We start from the raw sequence: 15,702 nt of genomic DNA on the forward strand, positions 1-15,702 counted from the left end.
GTGCATGGGAGGCATATGTACCATTAGACCTCCTCTTCAGGAGGAATTAATGGAATTAAATGACTGTTCTACTCCCTGAAGAGTAGAAAAGGGTGTGCTCTGCTCTGTGCTTGCCAACTGAGTTGTAGTGCAAGACAGCTGAGCTTCCCAAGGGGTGGGTGGCTGGTCCAGAATAGCCTCTGCTTGTTCACTTTGAAGTAACATACTGAGCATTTCTCAGTAAAATCCCTAGAGATTAGGAAGGCTGTCAATATGACTGGTATTCTGGGAGTTACAAGTGCCAATATTATGGTTGTGGCTCTGTATGCATTGGAAAATGGAGTTTTTCTAGTAGCACATAAAACCCTCTGGCAAGTTGGAGCAGCACTGGATTAAACCTTAGCTGTTCTTGAAAACCTCACTCTTTTGTGCATTAGGCATTGGTCCTTCTTCGCTATTGTCTTCAGTCCTTGCTTTTCCTGTGCAAGGCATGGGGTAGTTCCTTGTTCTTTTCCTGTGAGTATTTTAACTCTTCTCTGTGTCCTCTGGTTTGCATTCACTCTAATAGTCTTGGGAGGGTTGACCACTGAAGTGTCTATGTGTGTGTGTGTGTGTGTGTGTGTGTGTGTGTGTGTGTGTGTGTGTATATATATACATGTACACACACACTCACTGAGGAGCAGGGAAATTTGTCTTTAGGCCTTCTCCCCACCCTGATATCCAACATTTCTTCCCTCTCTCCTGATTCAGAACTTTTGAATTTGTCTCCTTACTACAGGAAAACAGTGCTGAATGCATCCTCATTCCTGCTGGTGAGGATGAATGCTATTTCTTGGGAGAAGTTCCTGTTTTGATAACTGAAGCAAGATTTTTAGTGCTAACTCTCTAAACCTGTTCTTCCTGACACTTCAAGCCTAGGAAAATACCAATACTTTAATTCAAGGAACATCTTCCATGCTGGGAATGTCAGTCCAGTCCTGAAGACGCTGACGAGGGATTAGCTTGCTATGTTCAGAGCAGTGATGCATATCTGCTCTCCAGTCTATTGTTTGTGTATATTAGTTTAGGAAAAGGTAGGGAGAAGAAAGATGCAAGGAAAACTACTTAGTTAAGACTGAATGCTGAAGTTTCTTTCTCGCTTTTGATACATGTTAATGTATAATTGGCACCTGAATCCATTGTTATTCTTCTAATGCAATCATTGCTAGACTAGCCTGAAGTATAAGCAAATCCAGTAGCTCTTGAAATCTGCATTATTTTTGAGTGGAGGCTCTTTGTAGGGTTTTTACCTGAGTAGTCCTGGTCTATTGTTCTAGATTTGGAAGCAGCTGAGATTGGATTTCATAAGAAACAGGAGCAAAAGGGGAAAACATTTGAACTTGTTTTTCCTCATCACTCCCTTTATTTAGAGCTTGGAACATGCAAAAAGAGAACTGTAAATGGTATAAATTGATCTAAAATTTGTAATATAAATTGATTCTCCTTAGTGCAGCCTTGTAGCATCCTATTTCAAGGATATGCTTGGTCATGTGGCTGCAGAAATGCCCTATGCAGTAGCTGTCAAACAGAAAATGCTTCCCCTTGGGCCAACATGCTTCAAGCAATCATGTCAGTTTTCTGTCCCCTCTAGTTCTGAATTCATTCGTGGCTGTTGGAAGCCCACACAGAAGCAAGTTTGGCCCTTTTCCATCATGTTAGAAAAATACTTATGAGCAGTTATTAAACAGGTCTTTTAAAATCAAGAGGGCTTTTAGAAGCTGTGATAATTTGGTTTAAAATTTGATGGACTTAGCATTACATTTTCAACTAGTGATGAATGACTAATCTAAAAATGAATTTGGCTTTCTTGTCAGCACTTTTTCTTGACTTAAGTTACTTTGATTTAAAATTCCAGTATCAGGTCCTGTTCTACAGAAGTCAGAATCAAGAACAGCCTGGCTTCCTTGAAGCAAGGTGGTTGCTGCAGGTCCAGCTTCTCTGAAGACTGGTGGCTAGCCAGTATGCACATCTGTTCTAGCTGAGTGTTCAAACAGTTTTTGTAAAGACAACCCTTTGCAAAATGACAAAAAGGGCAGGACGAGGAGGGGTCCAGCAGGAACTGGGTCAGTGATGACCTTTGTGTTTTAGAGGCACAACTTTGAAGCTTCTGATATCTCTTCGGGCAACTGCCAGCTGACTTGGGAGCTTTTGGAATTTTCCCACTGCACAGTAGACTCCTCTCTCCATTTCTGGATGAGGGTCTCTTAGAGTGTTATCTGGCACAGAATAAGTACTCTGAAGAGGAAAAGTAATAGCTAAGACTCTCAGAAGTGATTTCTTTTGTCTCATTCATACAGAAATGTAAAATATGGAGCTAATAAACTTTGTGATGCTGGTGCCTTTCAAGTCTTCAGGGCAAAAATAGTTTTCTGGATAGAGTCTGCTCTGCATTAGAAATAGTGCAGATGGATGGGCTTAAGCTCTTGGGTAATAAGTGAAGACTTTACTAGCCTGTTAGCACTCCTTTAGAAGAGGGAAATTAATGTTGGAAGGAGGAAAAGGCTGGTTATTGGTAATAAGTCTTTCTCCAAATGTTTTGGCCTCTTTTCCATCCTGTTTAGCTGTAATTTCTGGAGTACCAGGGGATGTGAGATAGCATGCAATTCCACTCACAGGCTTTCTCACTCCTGATGAAAAGAAAATTCAATTGCTCTATGGGCATGTGGCTTGGCATGTAGGTCCAGAAGTGGCTCTGTGGAGCTTTCTGCAGAGAACAAGCAAGCATGCTGGCAAGAGATACTTTTTAAATTCCATGCTCTGGTTATTGATATCGCTACTGCTGTATGATGCAGTGCCAGTTACTCATACAAGATGTATTTTACTCATACAATTTTTCATACAATTTGCACCGAAGTTAAAATTTTAAAATAGGAGATATTGATTTGTTCTATTTTGAGAAGTGCTCTGTTGCTGAAAGGCAGAGCAGGCGTGGGAAGATGGAGACATGTTTGCATGAGGTGGAATAGAAACCCAGGCTCTTGAGAACATGCTTGTTGTGTGGACTTTGCAGCTCAGACACTTACCACCATTCTTTCTATGCTGAATGCAGCCTGCAAGTGAAGAACAAGCTCCCAGGACCTTTGTCAGGGAATACAATTACTCTTGTATGGGATTAGGATATCCAAAACCTGCAGATTTCTGTTGTTCTTTTTTATTCCAACTTGTTCCTTGTACAGTCCTTTCTCATAAGGAGCTTCTTGCATTAATTTGCTCCAGTTGTTGCTTAGATTGAAAAGCCTGAGACTCTTGGAAAATGCATGCTGTCCTCTAGAGGTCTGGATCTCCCCAGTCTCTCCCACTAGGATGTTGTTAATGTTTTAAGAAGCAGTGAAAGGCATCCTTGGAGCCAACGTGACTGGATTTTTTCCTTGCCTAAAGAATGCAGAATGTTGCTTTCCAGCCAAAGGGAAATTGTGCCACCCTTTTGAAACAAAAAAAAACAAACGTGAAACGAAGAAAATTTAAAACTTTATTTTATTTGAGGAGTTCTAGGGCTTTAGCTCAAAGCTACAGATTTAGCATATTGCAGTCATGAGTGGTATCTTTTATAGTCACCAAGAAGGTTTTAAAAAGTAGACTGGTCAGGAATCAGAGGGAGGTCAAAAACAGCCATGCAATTGCTTATCTCGATAAAGTCACTTGGTCTTCCTTCTGGAAGAAGAAATATATTCCCGTGAGGATACTGGTTTGTTAGTGATTAACTCTTCTGGACACTATCTTGACTTATCTTGTTTTCCTATTGCAAAAGCTGGCAATAGCATCTGCAATTCCCTGTACAGTTGGTGAAACGTAAGCTTTGATGGACCCACAGAAAGCAAAGCCCAGGTTGAACTTGTTGTACAGTTACTATCTTACATGTAGACAAGACTCTTGTATGGAGTTGCAAAAATCTTTCCTCAATATGTTTGCAGCCTACCCTGAGATTAGCTCAGTTGGTTAGAGCATGGTGCTAATAATGCCAAAGTTCTATCACAGTATGGGCTATTTGCTTAAGAGTTGGACTTGATGACCCTTGTGGGTCCTCCACCTCAGGTTATTCTGTGATTCAAAACTGAAGCAGTCTGAGAAACCTAAGATGAGCAACTTGAAATTCTGACCAACTGAACATGTAGAATTGGGTTCCTTTTTATGGGTTTGACTGTCAGAAATTAGTTTTAAGGCAGGCTTTTTTGGCAGAGAAATTCTGGACTGCAGCTGTGGGCAAGTTGGCCCATTCTGTGGCTCTCTTCCTGCTGTTTTTCAAGAGTCTTACCTTTAGAAAATGTTATTGGCCTAGTTGTGCAGCCAGTAGACTGAGCAGTCTGAATCAGTAATGAGCCATTAGTCTGAGTCAATAATTAGGCTGAGCAGTAAAGGGCGAACACTTTCTTCAGGCAAACCCAAGTGAAGGATGGCTTGTGCTAGTGTAAACAAATGGAACTGCTTGTACCTGGGGACCTGGAGGCTTTATCTGCTGGTGTTAAGAAGTCAAGTGCAGCTGGCACTAATTCACCTGCCATCACCTCGCAGGGAGGGGAGCACACTGCCTCCACAGTGGTTAGCATGTCTCACACAAGACAGATAATATCTTGACAAAAATATCATATTGAAATGTGACTAAACCCTGAGACTGGGACTTTGGTCTTTACCTTCTCCAGATCTTTCTGGATTCAACTAAAATTTGTAATATAAATTGATTCTCCTTAGTGCAGCCTGTAGCATCCTATTTCAAGGATAGGTACCTGAAATGCAACTGTGCTATCACACAAACCAAGTTTCAAATGCTCCTACCTCTCTGACCTCATGTATCCTTAGAAAATGCTCTGATGTCTTTAGCAGTTTGTGGAGAATACAGAAAAGACAGAGAAATATAGCGTGGCCTTCATCAGTAAGATGAAAGAAATACAAGTTTATTGGGGCAGTATGAAGTGAAGTGATGGTTCTGGCAGGTGAACACCATCTTATGATTAATTTTTTTCAGAACATAAGCAGGTAACAAGTTTGCAGTGCAACTCAAACAATTCTTCTGGATCCCTTATGTTACATATTTGTTTTTAAATGAACTATATATTATCTTAATGAATGGAGGAGAAGGAGAATTTTCATGCAAATATTGTTTTCTGAACTGTTTAACTTTGTCATGTAATATTCCTAGACTAGGGCTGATGTGTTTGTCAGGTCTTGTATGGGTAAAATATACATGTGTACTCAAAATGTGCATAAACAGTTTGCTTTTGGACAGAGTCGTGTGTATAGTGTAGCTGTGTGGAAAGTCACTATGCTATGCGTACATAATAAGTTCGCTTCCTGAAAGCAGCAGATTTGCTCTGTGTGTGCTATGTGAGTGCCCCAAGTCCTTCAGATGTGCAAAAGCTTGCTCTGTCCTGCCACACACTGATGGTGACGGTTTCTCAGCGTATACTGTTAAAATTTAAGGGGGTTAGGAAATAATCTATGGGAGAAATCGAATGTGTACTATGAAACTGGAATAAAAACTCAGGCGACTAGAGAAGTTACAGGGAGAGATTAGTGTAACAAAACCTGTCCTGTAGCAGCCCAAGTGGGCTGTGAGTAAAAATTTCTGTGGATAGAATTTGTAACACATAAGATTTTGGTTAGCTCTTATTTGTATTTCCAAGCAAACTTAGCAGTGGATTTGAAGTTTGATTCTCTATTATAAAAACAGTTCTGTAAAAATTTCTGTTAACTTAATCAGTAGGTTTGCCAGCTTGTAGATACTCAGAATTCTCTCTGGTTCCCATTGCTATCTCTATATGGTATAAAATCTACAAAATTGTTTATTAAATTCCAGTTAAATGTAACTATAGAAAGCAAGTCCATTTTGCATGTGTGGCAGATCGTAGTCTGCCAATATTACAGATTTTATGAGGTAGAGAGAATCCAGCTTTTAACTGGGAATTGTGATCAATTTCTGTGAGAACAGAGGAATGTAATTTTGTAATGCTGTGTATACTGGATCACTTTTCCAGAGTAGAACAGTGTTCTAAGCAAACAGATTTTTGAAATATTAAAGTCCGGAAGAAAAATTCAACCTCAAATTTGCTGCATAAACAGTAAAACTAAACACAATCCTTTTGTGTCCCCACATCACTGACTTGTCTGAAATTGTTTAGTTTTCATCAAGACTTCTTTGTGGGCCTCAGAACACATGTATCAAATTTGAGGCTGAAGAAAGTTTCATTGGCAAGCGTGAACAGAAGGCAAATTCTGTTTTAAACTATATTTTGTTTGATACAATGCAAGAATTCTGCTTTCATCTATAAAGCAACAGTTCCAATCGGTAGCTTAGTCTATATAATATGACTTAATAAAATTGTAGTTTACAAGTGTTATTATAGCAATCCACAGACGACTCATGTCTGTAATGTCTTAAGGACAGCTGTAAAGGTTTTTAAATGATTAAGTCATAGTATTGGGCAGCCTGGTGAGTAGATCTAATAAGTAGACTAACAATTGATTAAGCAACATCTGTTAAGGTATTATTAACTGTTTATGTGCTATACATGGATTTCTGGTGTCTGATCAATTACAACTTGCAGAGAAATGGAATAGATTTGGGATCTGTGAGCTGTTTTTATTGTTTGAATACTCTATATCTATGTGACCTTAACACCTTTTTTTTTTTTTTTTTAACAGTTGTTGAAATTATTTTTCCCATGCTGTATAGAACCTAGACATCTGAATGCTAGTGTTTTCTTTCAAATCAGTGTAATGCACCAGGAAATGTTTTGTCATGGTGCAGGTGTTTAGTTGAGGGGCTGAAAGTACTTTTCTTTCAACTCCTTTGCCCTATGAGCCTCAAAGTTTCTCTGTAAGAGAGATAAACTATGAAACTGTAATGGGAAAGCTTGAATGCATGCAGGCCATGTGTGCTTGTAAATAAGGTAGGAGGAAACTGGAGAGGCAACCCTAATGTTTGTTCAAGTTCCTGAGACAGCACCTAGGGGAATTAAAGCTTCTCAGAACAGATCTAGCTGGAATAATAGCTTCCCTCTGTGTGGGGTTTTGTTCTATGTTGACAGCAAGGGATATGTACTGCAAAATGCTTTGATAAACGCTAAGGATGGGAGAAGTCTTCCTCACAGATTGAATTTTTCTGGACCATGTCTTATTTCATGTCACTATGCTCAGCTTGGTGTTCAGTTTCTGATGAGACCTTTAGGTGCTCTGGCAAAGCAATTTGTGTAAGGACTTGACTGTTCAGCTGCTCACAAATATGCCTTTAAATGATGATGGTTCTTAAATTCAGTTGTGTCTGGTTCATTTTGAACAGTCAATCTGTAGATGTCTGGCAGTCTGTAACTTGGAGTAATGACCTTCATCTTAAAATATTATAATGCTGAGAATGTGTTGTCACTTATACCCTGTGTACATTATTGACATACTTTGTTCTGTATGTACAGACTTCCTTCTGAAGCATATTAGATTCTTTGGAGATCCTTCTAGCACGATTCAGTTACTCTGTCTGTCTGCTTCCTTCTGTTCTCCTTTCCTTCCCTCATATAGGAAAACTATTCCTTTCATAATCAAATACAAACCGTCCTGTCATGGTTTGAGATAGCCCCAAAATCCAATCCCCTAGCTCCATTCCCCTCCCACATCTCAACCTAATGTGAGATGGGTTTTTTTTTTTTCAGACAAAACACACCAGACTCAAAGTGGGGGAAAGGGAATATATTACAATGACTGTACAAATAAATACCATATCACATTATACACATGATCACAACTATCTCTACCATGACATATAGTATTTACAGTGGATCAGATCTCTTCTCCCCTCCAAATAAAAGTCCAGGAGGGAAAGAAGGACAGATCCCTTCCAGTCTCTGAACAGCAGCATCTTCTGAGGCAGCAGTCTGTCTGTCTTCTCCACACACAGCAGCTGATAGCTGGATTTCTGCCAGCACTCACGAGGGAGGTATCCAAGCCTCTCTCGACCCCATCGCCTCCAACCGAGGGGTCTTCCGTGGGCTTCGTAACCCCAGACAAGGTTGTATCACCACGTCGTATCACGAAGACACAGAGGGGTCTTCGTGACGGTCTGGTATCTCCAGGAGACTCAGCTCCTTGCAGGGCCTCTGTGCCCTGTCTCTCAGGCTGCCACCGTGGCAGCAGTGCAAGGGGGGAAGAGCCAAGGTCAACTCCCCCCGCATTCCTCTGGCCGTCCCGGTCCAGCTCCGGGACGCTCTGAGCTTCTTAGCTCCTCTCTCTCTCTGGTGCTGCATACTCCAAGGCTCCTCTAAAATAGGAGTCCATCTACTCCTCCTTTCTCGGAGGTCTCAAAGGAGTTTTGGGGGGCTGGTACAGTCTTACCCCCAGAACTCTGTCTCTCAGGCTGCTGGCTCTCTCTTCTTCCCGGCTCTCCTTCCAGGAGTCCTTTCTCTGGTGCTGCATGTTGCTTCTGCTGCTCCTTAGTTCAGGTGTTATCTGCTCTGGCTCTCTGCCATTGTTTCTCTGGTGTTTGCCGGCTGCTGCTCTGTGCCCATGGAGAAAAACATCTCCTGACATAACTACAGGCACCTAGCCCAGCTTTATGCTGTTCCAGGTCCCTGCAGCCCCCCAGCCTGGGGCTGGGAGGGCCCAGAGGGCCCAAGGGGCTCAGAGCCCCTTCCTCGTGGCTCTACGACATGGCCACCTCTCCTCCACCACCAAAACTACAACTCATCTCTTCCGGTGAGCTTGTGATATGTTTACATTTTTGCAGGAGCGCCCATTGGGCAGAACTTCAAAACTTCCAGGGGTTTCCACCCCTTGGGGTCTACCACTTAATTTAGCCTCTGGGGGAAAACAAGATTCAAACCACGACACGTCCTTTAGACAGAATTCAGATGCTGAGGTGAACTAGCTCAGGCAATGCAGTTAGAGAGCAAAGTTGTGCTCGCTCACTAAAGCTCTGAACCTCTTCTCTTTAATGATCAGGGCTGGGGGCAAACCTGTGGAAAAAGCGAGTTTTTTTTTCCCCCCTATTTTAATTCATTTGCGCACATGCAATACAGATATAGCAGCGAGGTATCCATTCTCTTTGCCTGCAAGGAAATGAAAAGGTGTATTGTAAGCCCAAGGCTAGTCTGGTTGTCAGCCAGGAGTTAGTCCTCTAAGGGAGAGGGGCCGGCAAGAGAAGAGGCTGGGAATGAGGAGCTAGAAGGGGGAAAGTACACTTTGAAATATGTTGAATGCACACGGCTAGAGGTGGAAGGGGTCTTGTGCTTCCTCAGTATGCAGGTGTTGGGAGAAAGGAAGGCAGCTTATGTTCTTACACACAGGCATGTGTCTGGGAGAGCAGGGTCAAAAATTTAGACTATTTACTTAATCCCTCAGAAAGGCTTTTTCCCCCTCTTCTGTTTTCTTTTTGTGTCTAACAGACTGCTTTACAGGGGACACGTGTGGTAATTAACACATGCAGCTGTAGGGCTTCAGCCATATGTCTGAATTTCAAATGGCCATTGATCTAGGAAATTTGCTGCCGTCTCCATCCCCCACTTATAGGCCTTGAAGATGTGGGGGAATTTATAGAGTCTTTACCTTCAAGAGACCAGAGCTGGAAGGAAAGGAGTGAAAGGGAGTGCGTGATACTGGGGAGAGATGGAAGAGAGACTGATATTCTAATAATATGTTCATGCCCCTTGCCCCAGGTCACTGTATATTTTCAGGTAACTTCTAAAATGTTCCTACAGCTAGGGATCTGGTTATTACTATATAAAGCTTGAATAACAATAGTTAATATTTTTCCCTTGTTCAGTAAAGCAGTCTAAGATCAGAGTCACAATGTCCTTGTGGGCATTTTAGATGTGCTCCCTTTTCCACAAGTATATGGGCTCTTACACAATCTAGAAGTGACAAGGTGGTAGTTGATTGTGGACTCTGAGCAGCCTTTTAGAAGAGGTAGTTGAGGAGAGGGTGTCTTGGGTGGGAGGCTGTGCAGAAACAGAGAATACTTCACATCAAAGCAGAGGGTCCTGAAAAAAGATGTGATATATTGTAGGTAGAATAAAACTGGAGAAGCTAAACTAAACAATCATGTGGTGGTTGTTGCTTTTGCCAGGGGTGATCAGGCAGCTGTTGACAGTGCTGTAGAGCTTTTTGCAGACTTCTCTCCAAGTTTGGGGCAATGTCAAGTGCTAAAAATCTTGCTATGAGATATGGTGCCTTAAGCAAAATATTTCTTTGTGCGGAAACTTTTTTGCTCCCTGTTTTATGTCAAATATCACTCAAGGCAGTGAGCCAAACAGAAGATGGTTCAAAATTAAGATACTGTAGCTTAAAATCCTGCAGTATCTATAATACTTGTAGTGTTTACAGGGTTAGATAAAAATGTATTCTTCTACCAAGTAGGAAGTCATAAAAAGGTAAGCATCTCTTCCTGTACTTTTCCTCCATCATTCTGTTTTTAAACATTCTCAGTGCTGGGTATTGCTGATTCCTTGATTTCATCACTCACTCTGCAGTGTAAGTAATGCTAACACTTTGGAGGTGTTTCTACTTCGGATTAAAAGAAAAAAAACCGACAACAAAACACACCAACAAACATTCCTAATAGTGTATGCTCCGACTCTTGCCAAAGGGGGATTGTGATTTATCTTATAATATTGCTACTCTGTTTTCCTGTGTTCTACTTCTTCTCTCCAGTTTCTCTGTGAAGCTTAGTGCCAGGACTGTCTGGAGCAACCATGTATCACAATGCCTCTTCTAAATCACCTCCCTTTCCTCATTTTTTTTTTTTTTTTTTAACTACAGACGGTACTCCCTCTTGGGACAAGATGGCCCAACATCTCTTCTGGGGTTGGCATGATCTTTTACAAATAATTTGTTTGTAACCTATATTGATATGCATTTGGATACAGTTTTTGTTACACAGATACAGGGCCTAATTCTTCTTTATTCACTGTTTATTACTGCTATTTTATTTCCTTTCGGTTGTTTATCTTCCTGAAAAATAAAGTTTTTCCAATTCTTCCTCTCATCTTCATTATCTTGATCCTTCTCTGTAGAGAAAAAAGACAGTACTGGATTTACAACTCTCTGGGTTGTATTTACCACAGCAAAGCTTTTCTATGCCATTTGACCCGTGAAGGTGTCTGCTGGTCCAAATGAGTCTTGGAGACTCAGTTTTGAAACTGAGTGCCATCTCTACAGCCAGCTGCCAATGTCAACTTGTAAATGTCATAATTTTTCAGCAAGCATTAAGTAGTCATGGTTTTTGGTAGCAGGTAGTTTTTGGTGCTATATGTTATGGCCAGTCCAAAAACCCATCTAGTCCCCCTGATTCTTTTAGCTGTGTCTCCATTTCTCCTTGGGTATGTGTATCAGTAGGGGGATGGCATTAGACTTTCAAAGGACAGCTTAAGTACACAGCTGAATGAAAAATATTCTTTACTCCCCTCAGGAGCCTCTTTCTGCAGACTGTATGTGTTCTTTAGTTTGCAGCATTCCAATAGCCTTCCCATGTGTTGTTGTAGCTGATCTTTTTACGCCACTGAAATTGTGGCTGGTACATAAGGAGAAGAGCCACACTCCATGGTGTTACAGATTCATCTCTTTAGCCGTGGAGAACATTGCTAGCAGCTGTGAAACATCGGTCTGCTACGACAGGCAAACCGTGATCCTGTCTGAAAAACTTACCAGATGACCCAAGCAGAATCTGGAGACTTCACCAATGAAATTGCTGCAGGGAGTGCTGGGGGAGGGTGAGAATAACAAGTCTCTGAAAATGGGGGGAGGACATGGGGGGTCATTGTCTTCACAGATTGATAGTGATTCCATGTTGATCAAAAATATTGTTGCGTGACTCTAGACTGGAAATGGTCTTAAGGTAACCTAACCTTTATTACTGCTTCACCTTTTTAACAGATAAGGTTCAAATCTGGCCTTAGGCATTTATTTTTCTTATTACTTCCAAATCTACAAAGAGACTTGTTTTGCCCTTTTTGAAGGAATTTGGCTGTGAAGTCTGCAAACTGTAAAACTCTGCATAAGGTAAACCTATGCACAGTGACAGGTCTTCTCCATTCAGGCTTCCTTGCATTTGACCTCAAAAATGCTGTATTAAACAAACTAAAATCTGATCCTCTGCTTCTCTAACCCATGTCTTTTGTATAAATTGCTTTGATAGAGATCATCTCTGTGTTGGACTTGGGCCCAAAAATGAACTGAGAATTGTAGTTCCAAACAACAGGACTCTGTGCAGGTTCCTTGTTCTGAATTAATCTGTATTCAGTCTAGGTGGAGATACTGCTGCTTCTTGTCCAGAACTCCAAGCCTGCAAAATTGGTTAAGACTGTGGTTTACTGTTTACGATTTGGAGCGAAACTGGCTGCAAACCAAGAAATCTTATTTCACAGGTTTTGAGGTTTTGAATCCCTCATATATTACTCACTAGAACAAAAGAGAGATCACACAAACTTGTGGCTCCCTGCTGTCCTCTTAAATTAGTCAATCGTACTATAGTTGGGATCTTTGCTTGAAAAAGGGGAGAACAAAGGGTGAGTCTCAAGTTTGAATTAGGTGAGTGCTCTAAAATAATGGCTTTAATAATTTTAAGGTGCTTTGTCTTCCACTTGGAAGCATGCCCATATACCTGAGGAAAAATGTTATTTGGAGTTCTACATTTCTGAGTGTGTTAAAAGAACAACTTTTCACAAGTAGTGAAGCAAATTTGCATCACCAGAAAGTTCACAAACAGCTCAGCTTAATTCTTTGAGCTTTATGGGTGCTGCTTGTTCCTGTAACATATGCATCTCTGCTACCATTGAAGTGGTAAACTGTAATGGCTCAGTTTTCAACTGCCTTGTCTTCTATGCAGCAGTACTAGGAAGATCTTTTTCTCCAGAAAGGTTTGCATAACTTATAGAAGTGAGTCAGGTATTTTAAGTGGTAATTACCATAGGGCTTGGTTCAACCTGCAAAGTTCAAATCTGAATCTGGATCTAAACTTTCCCAGAGGCAAGAGGTGTGTTTGGACATTGTGTTGGTTTGACCTATTATGGTGCAAGCTCTGTGGATTGGGATTCTGCATCTTTCCAAATATGAGACATTCAGGACCACGTTTAAATTATGTGTAATTGAAATAATATAAAACTGGATCTCATGTTGAGGAAGGTGTCTACAGCATTATGTCTGAAGGGTAATAACTTACTTTATTTTTCAAAAGAAGCTGTTTAAAAGCTGCAAAGAATTAGAGGTTAGAAGGCAGGTTTGTTTTGGCTAATTACTGAAGTACCTTAAGAACTTCACACAGTAAGTAAGGACTTTGGATTTCAGAGAGATTCTATCTGAATCTTAAGATTCAACACTTTTAAAGCCGCTGAATCCCAGAGACTAGAGCATTATATTAACAGAGTGCTGCTCCAGAGCCCTTTTGACACATTTTCTTTTGAAGGACCAGGCCCAGGAAGAGGGAGCTCTTTGTTTGTGGGCAGAATAAACTCATTGTACACCCAAACAATTAACTCCTCAATCGACTCGCCAGCCTCTGTAAAGCACTCCACTCCCCTCTGTCTACCTCCAGTTCTATTCAGGCACTTAAGCACACCAATGTTTTTTGTTTATTATTCTGAAAAAATCCTTCACAAGAATAGTTGGAGCAGATCAACATTGTCCTCCCAGCAGCATTTATCTCCGCCTGGCAGTGAATGTGTCAATCAGGAATCAAAAAGCCAAACAGAGGAGGCTTTGAATTGTGTCACAGGGGTCAGAGTTACTTCCAGCTGTCTGTGCATGGGATAGGCTTTCTTGCAGGGTGAAGAATTGTGCTGCCAAACAAACACACTGACTACATTGGACCACAAAGTCCTTGGGGCTTGAGTGGCTTTTTTCATGTTGATGCACCTGCAAGGGAGATGTGAGAAGGAAGTGGGGGGAACTAATGCCTTCCAGAAGGCACAGGGGAAGGCTACTCATCCTATCTGGAATGCAATGCTAATGTAAAGGCTGCCTGTATCCATATGGCTTACAGAATAGTTGATGTAAGAAGAGAAAAATTGCTGCAATGACAGTGCAAGTCAACCTTTACAGTTAGGAAATCATTAAGCCATAGAGAGAATGTTTAGCACTTAGGCATATTTTCACCTTTTTAAGCAAAACTTTACTGTATTTTGGTCCATGTCCAAGTGTTTGGGGGTGGTTATATCCAAAGGCAGCACATTATTGCTGTTTCTTAAAATGAAGGCAATAAAGAGTGAGAACTTGCTTTTGCTCATTTGGTTTAAAAAATTGAGGTTTTCTTAACAGCTGTGGGATCTCCATACATAGAAGTGGTTGGACTTGATGATCTTAAAGGTCATTTTTAACCTAAATAATTTTATGGAAAGGAGTGTGAAAACTTGGTGGAGAAGTCTATCTGCACTGGTGTGTTTCCATTTCAGTTGCTTGGCAAGAAATTATCTTGATTGGCTGGATTGTAAGAGTTTCATAATTTTTTTGCATGAATGCTAACTTTCTGCACTTTTATTGGCAGTATAAGTCTCTGCATAAAAGTTGCATAGACTATTAAATTAATTATGAATTTATTTTCTTTTGATGTAGGGAAGGATTGTGATTAAGGCAACAACTTGCTCCTCCCCTACAATACTGGAAGGAACATGTATTTTTGCATAAGACCCTATGTAGTGCAAACACAAGTTCTGTTGTTTTTTTTTTAATCCTTAAAAAACCACCCCCAGACCCAGGGGTAATACATAGATATGTCAAAGTTGTAAAACTGCATCTTTGAGATTCAGGAACTGCACAGACACAGGGAGCCTAGTTGGCCTGGAGGGTCTTTGCTCTTCTGACCAGAGTTACTAAAGCTGCAGAAATGAATATGTATTCAGGGGTACTGAGGCCTAGGAAAGCTCTTCTTCCTTTGTGTTGGCTTGACAGGTTTGTTGAAGGTGGACTTTGCTGCACTGAACAGGACATCCTAAGAATTTGCTTGCTGTCCTTGCTCTCTGTGCTCTACCTATTTAGCTTCAGCTATACTCTCTAATAGCTCAGCCAAAACCAGGTGGTAAGTGAAGGAACTACTTGACCCTGGAAAAAGGCTGCCTCCTCCCAGCAGAGCCATGCACTTAAAATTTTCATCTGCTTATTCTGTCAGGCTGACTCAAGTCTGGGAGCTATTGATGTGCAAGCTGTAGACTTACAAAAATAACCAAATTTTGTATAAGGCCTGGATGGTTGACTCTGTAAGCACCTGTGCTCTTCAAAATGGAAGAAATGTTTACAGACTATCTCGTGGATTCCACTGAGAACACAAAATTAAATTCCTGTATCACATCTCCTAACCAGGAAGATACACCCACTGCAAAAGTCATCTGTATACTTGCATCATCACATTAATAGACTAAGACCTATATGCTTCCTAAGCAACCTCAACCTTCTGTACATCACTTTTATCTCCTAACTTTTCCCCTTTATCTGGTTTCCATTAGGTGGCTTGAGGTAAGAAAGTTGATTCACAGCAGCTGGCAGTTACTTCACATTTTTTCATAGTAATTACTCCTTTTTTTATGTCAGGGAGTTTAGTTTCCTCCTGACATTAAGAGCTGCTCTTGGCCTCAGAGCTTGTCATTCAGAGCAAAAAGATCACTTTGACAGTTGTCTTTTGCATGAACTGAATCTCCTTGTCCCTCAACCCCAGTGTATGTATGCTACAGTCATTTCAGATGTGGATCCTTGCTAGTTATTCTGCAAGGATAAGGCTAA

General features: G+C 41.0%; 1 protein-coding gene across 11 annotated transcripts in view; it reads left to right on the forward strand.

Moving 5' to 3' along the window:
• The window catches only part of SMOC1 (SPARC related modular calcium binding 1), a 132,761-nt gene that overhangs the window by 62,620 nt on the left and 54,439 nt on the right, over positions 1-15,702 (forward strand). The gene's annotated exons all lie outside the window — the stretch shown is intronic.

The sequence above is a fragment of the Manacus candei genome, unplaced genomic scaffold, assembly GCF_025592945.1.
Source record: "Manacus candei isolate 608988 ecotype Guabito, Panama unplaced genomic scaffold, ASM2559294v1 h1tg000033l, whole genome shotgun sequence".
Lineage (NCBI taxonomy): Eukaryota > Metazoa > Chordata > Aves > Passeriformes > Pipridae > Manacus > Manacus candei.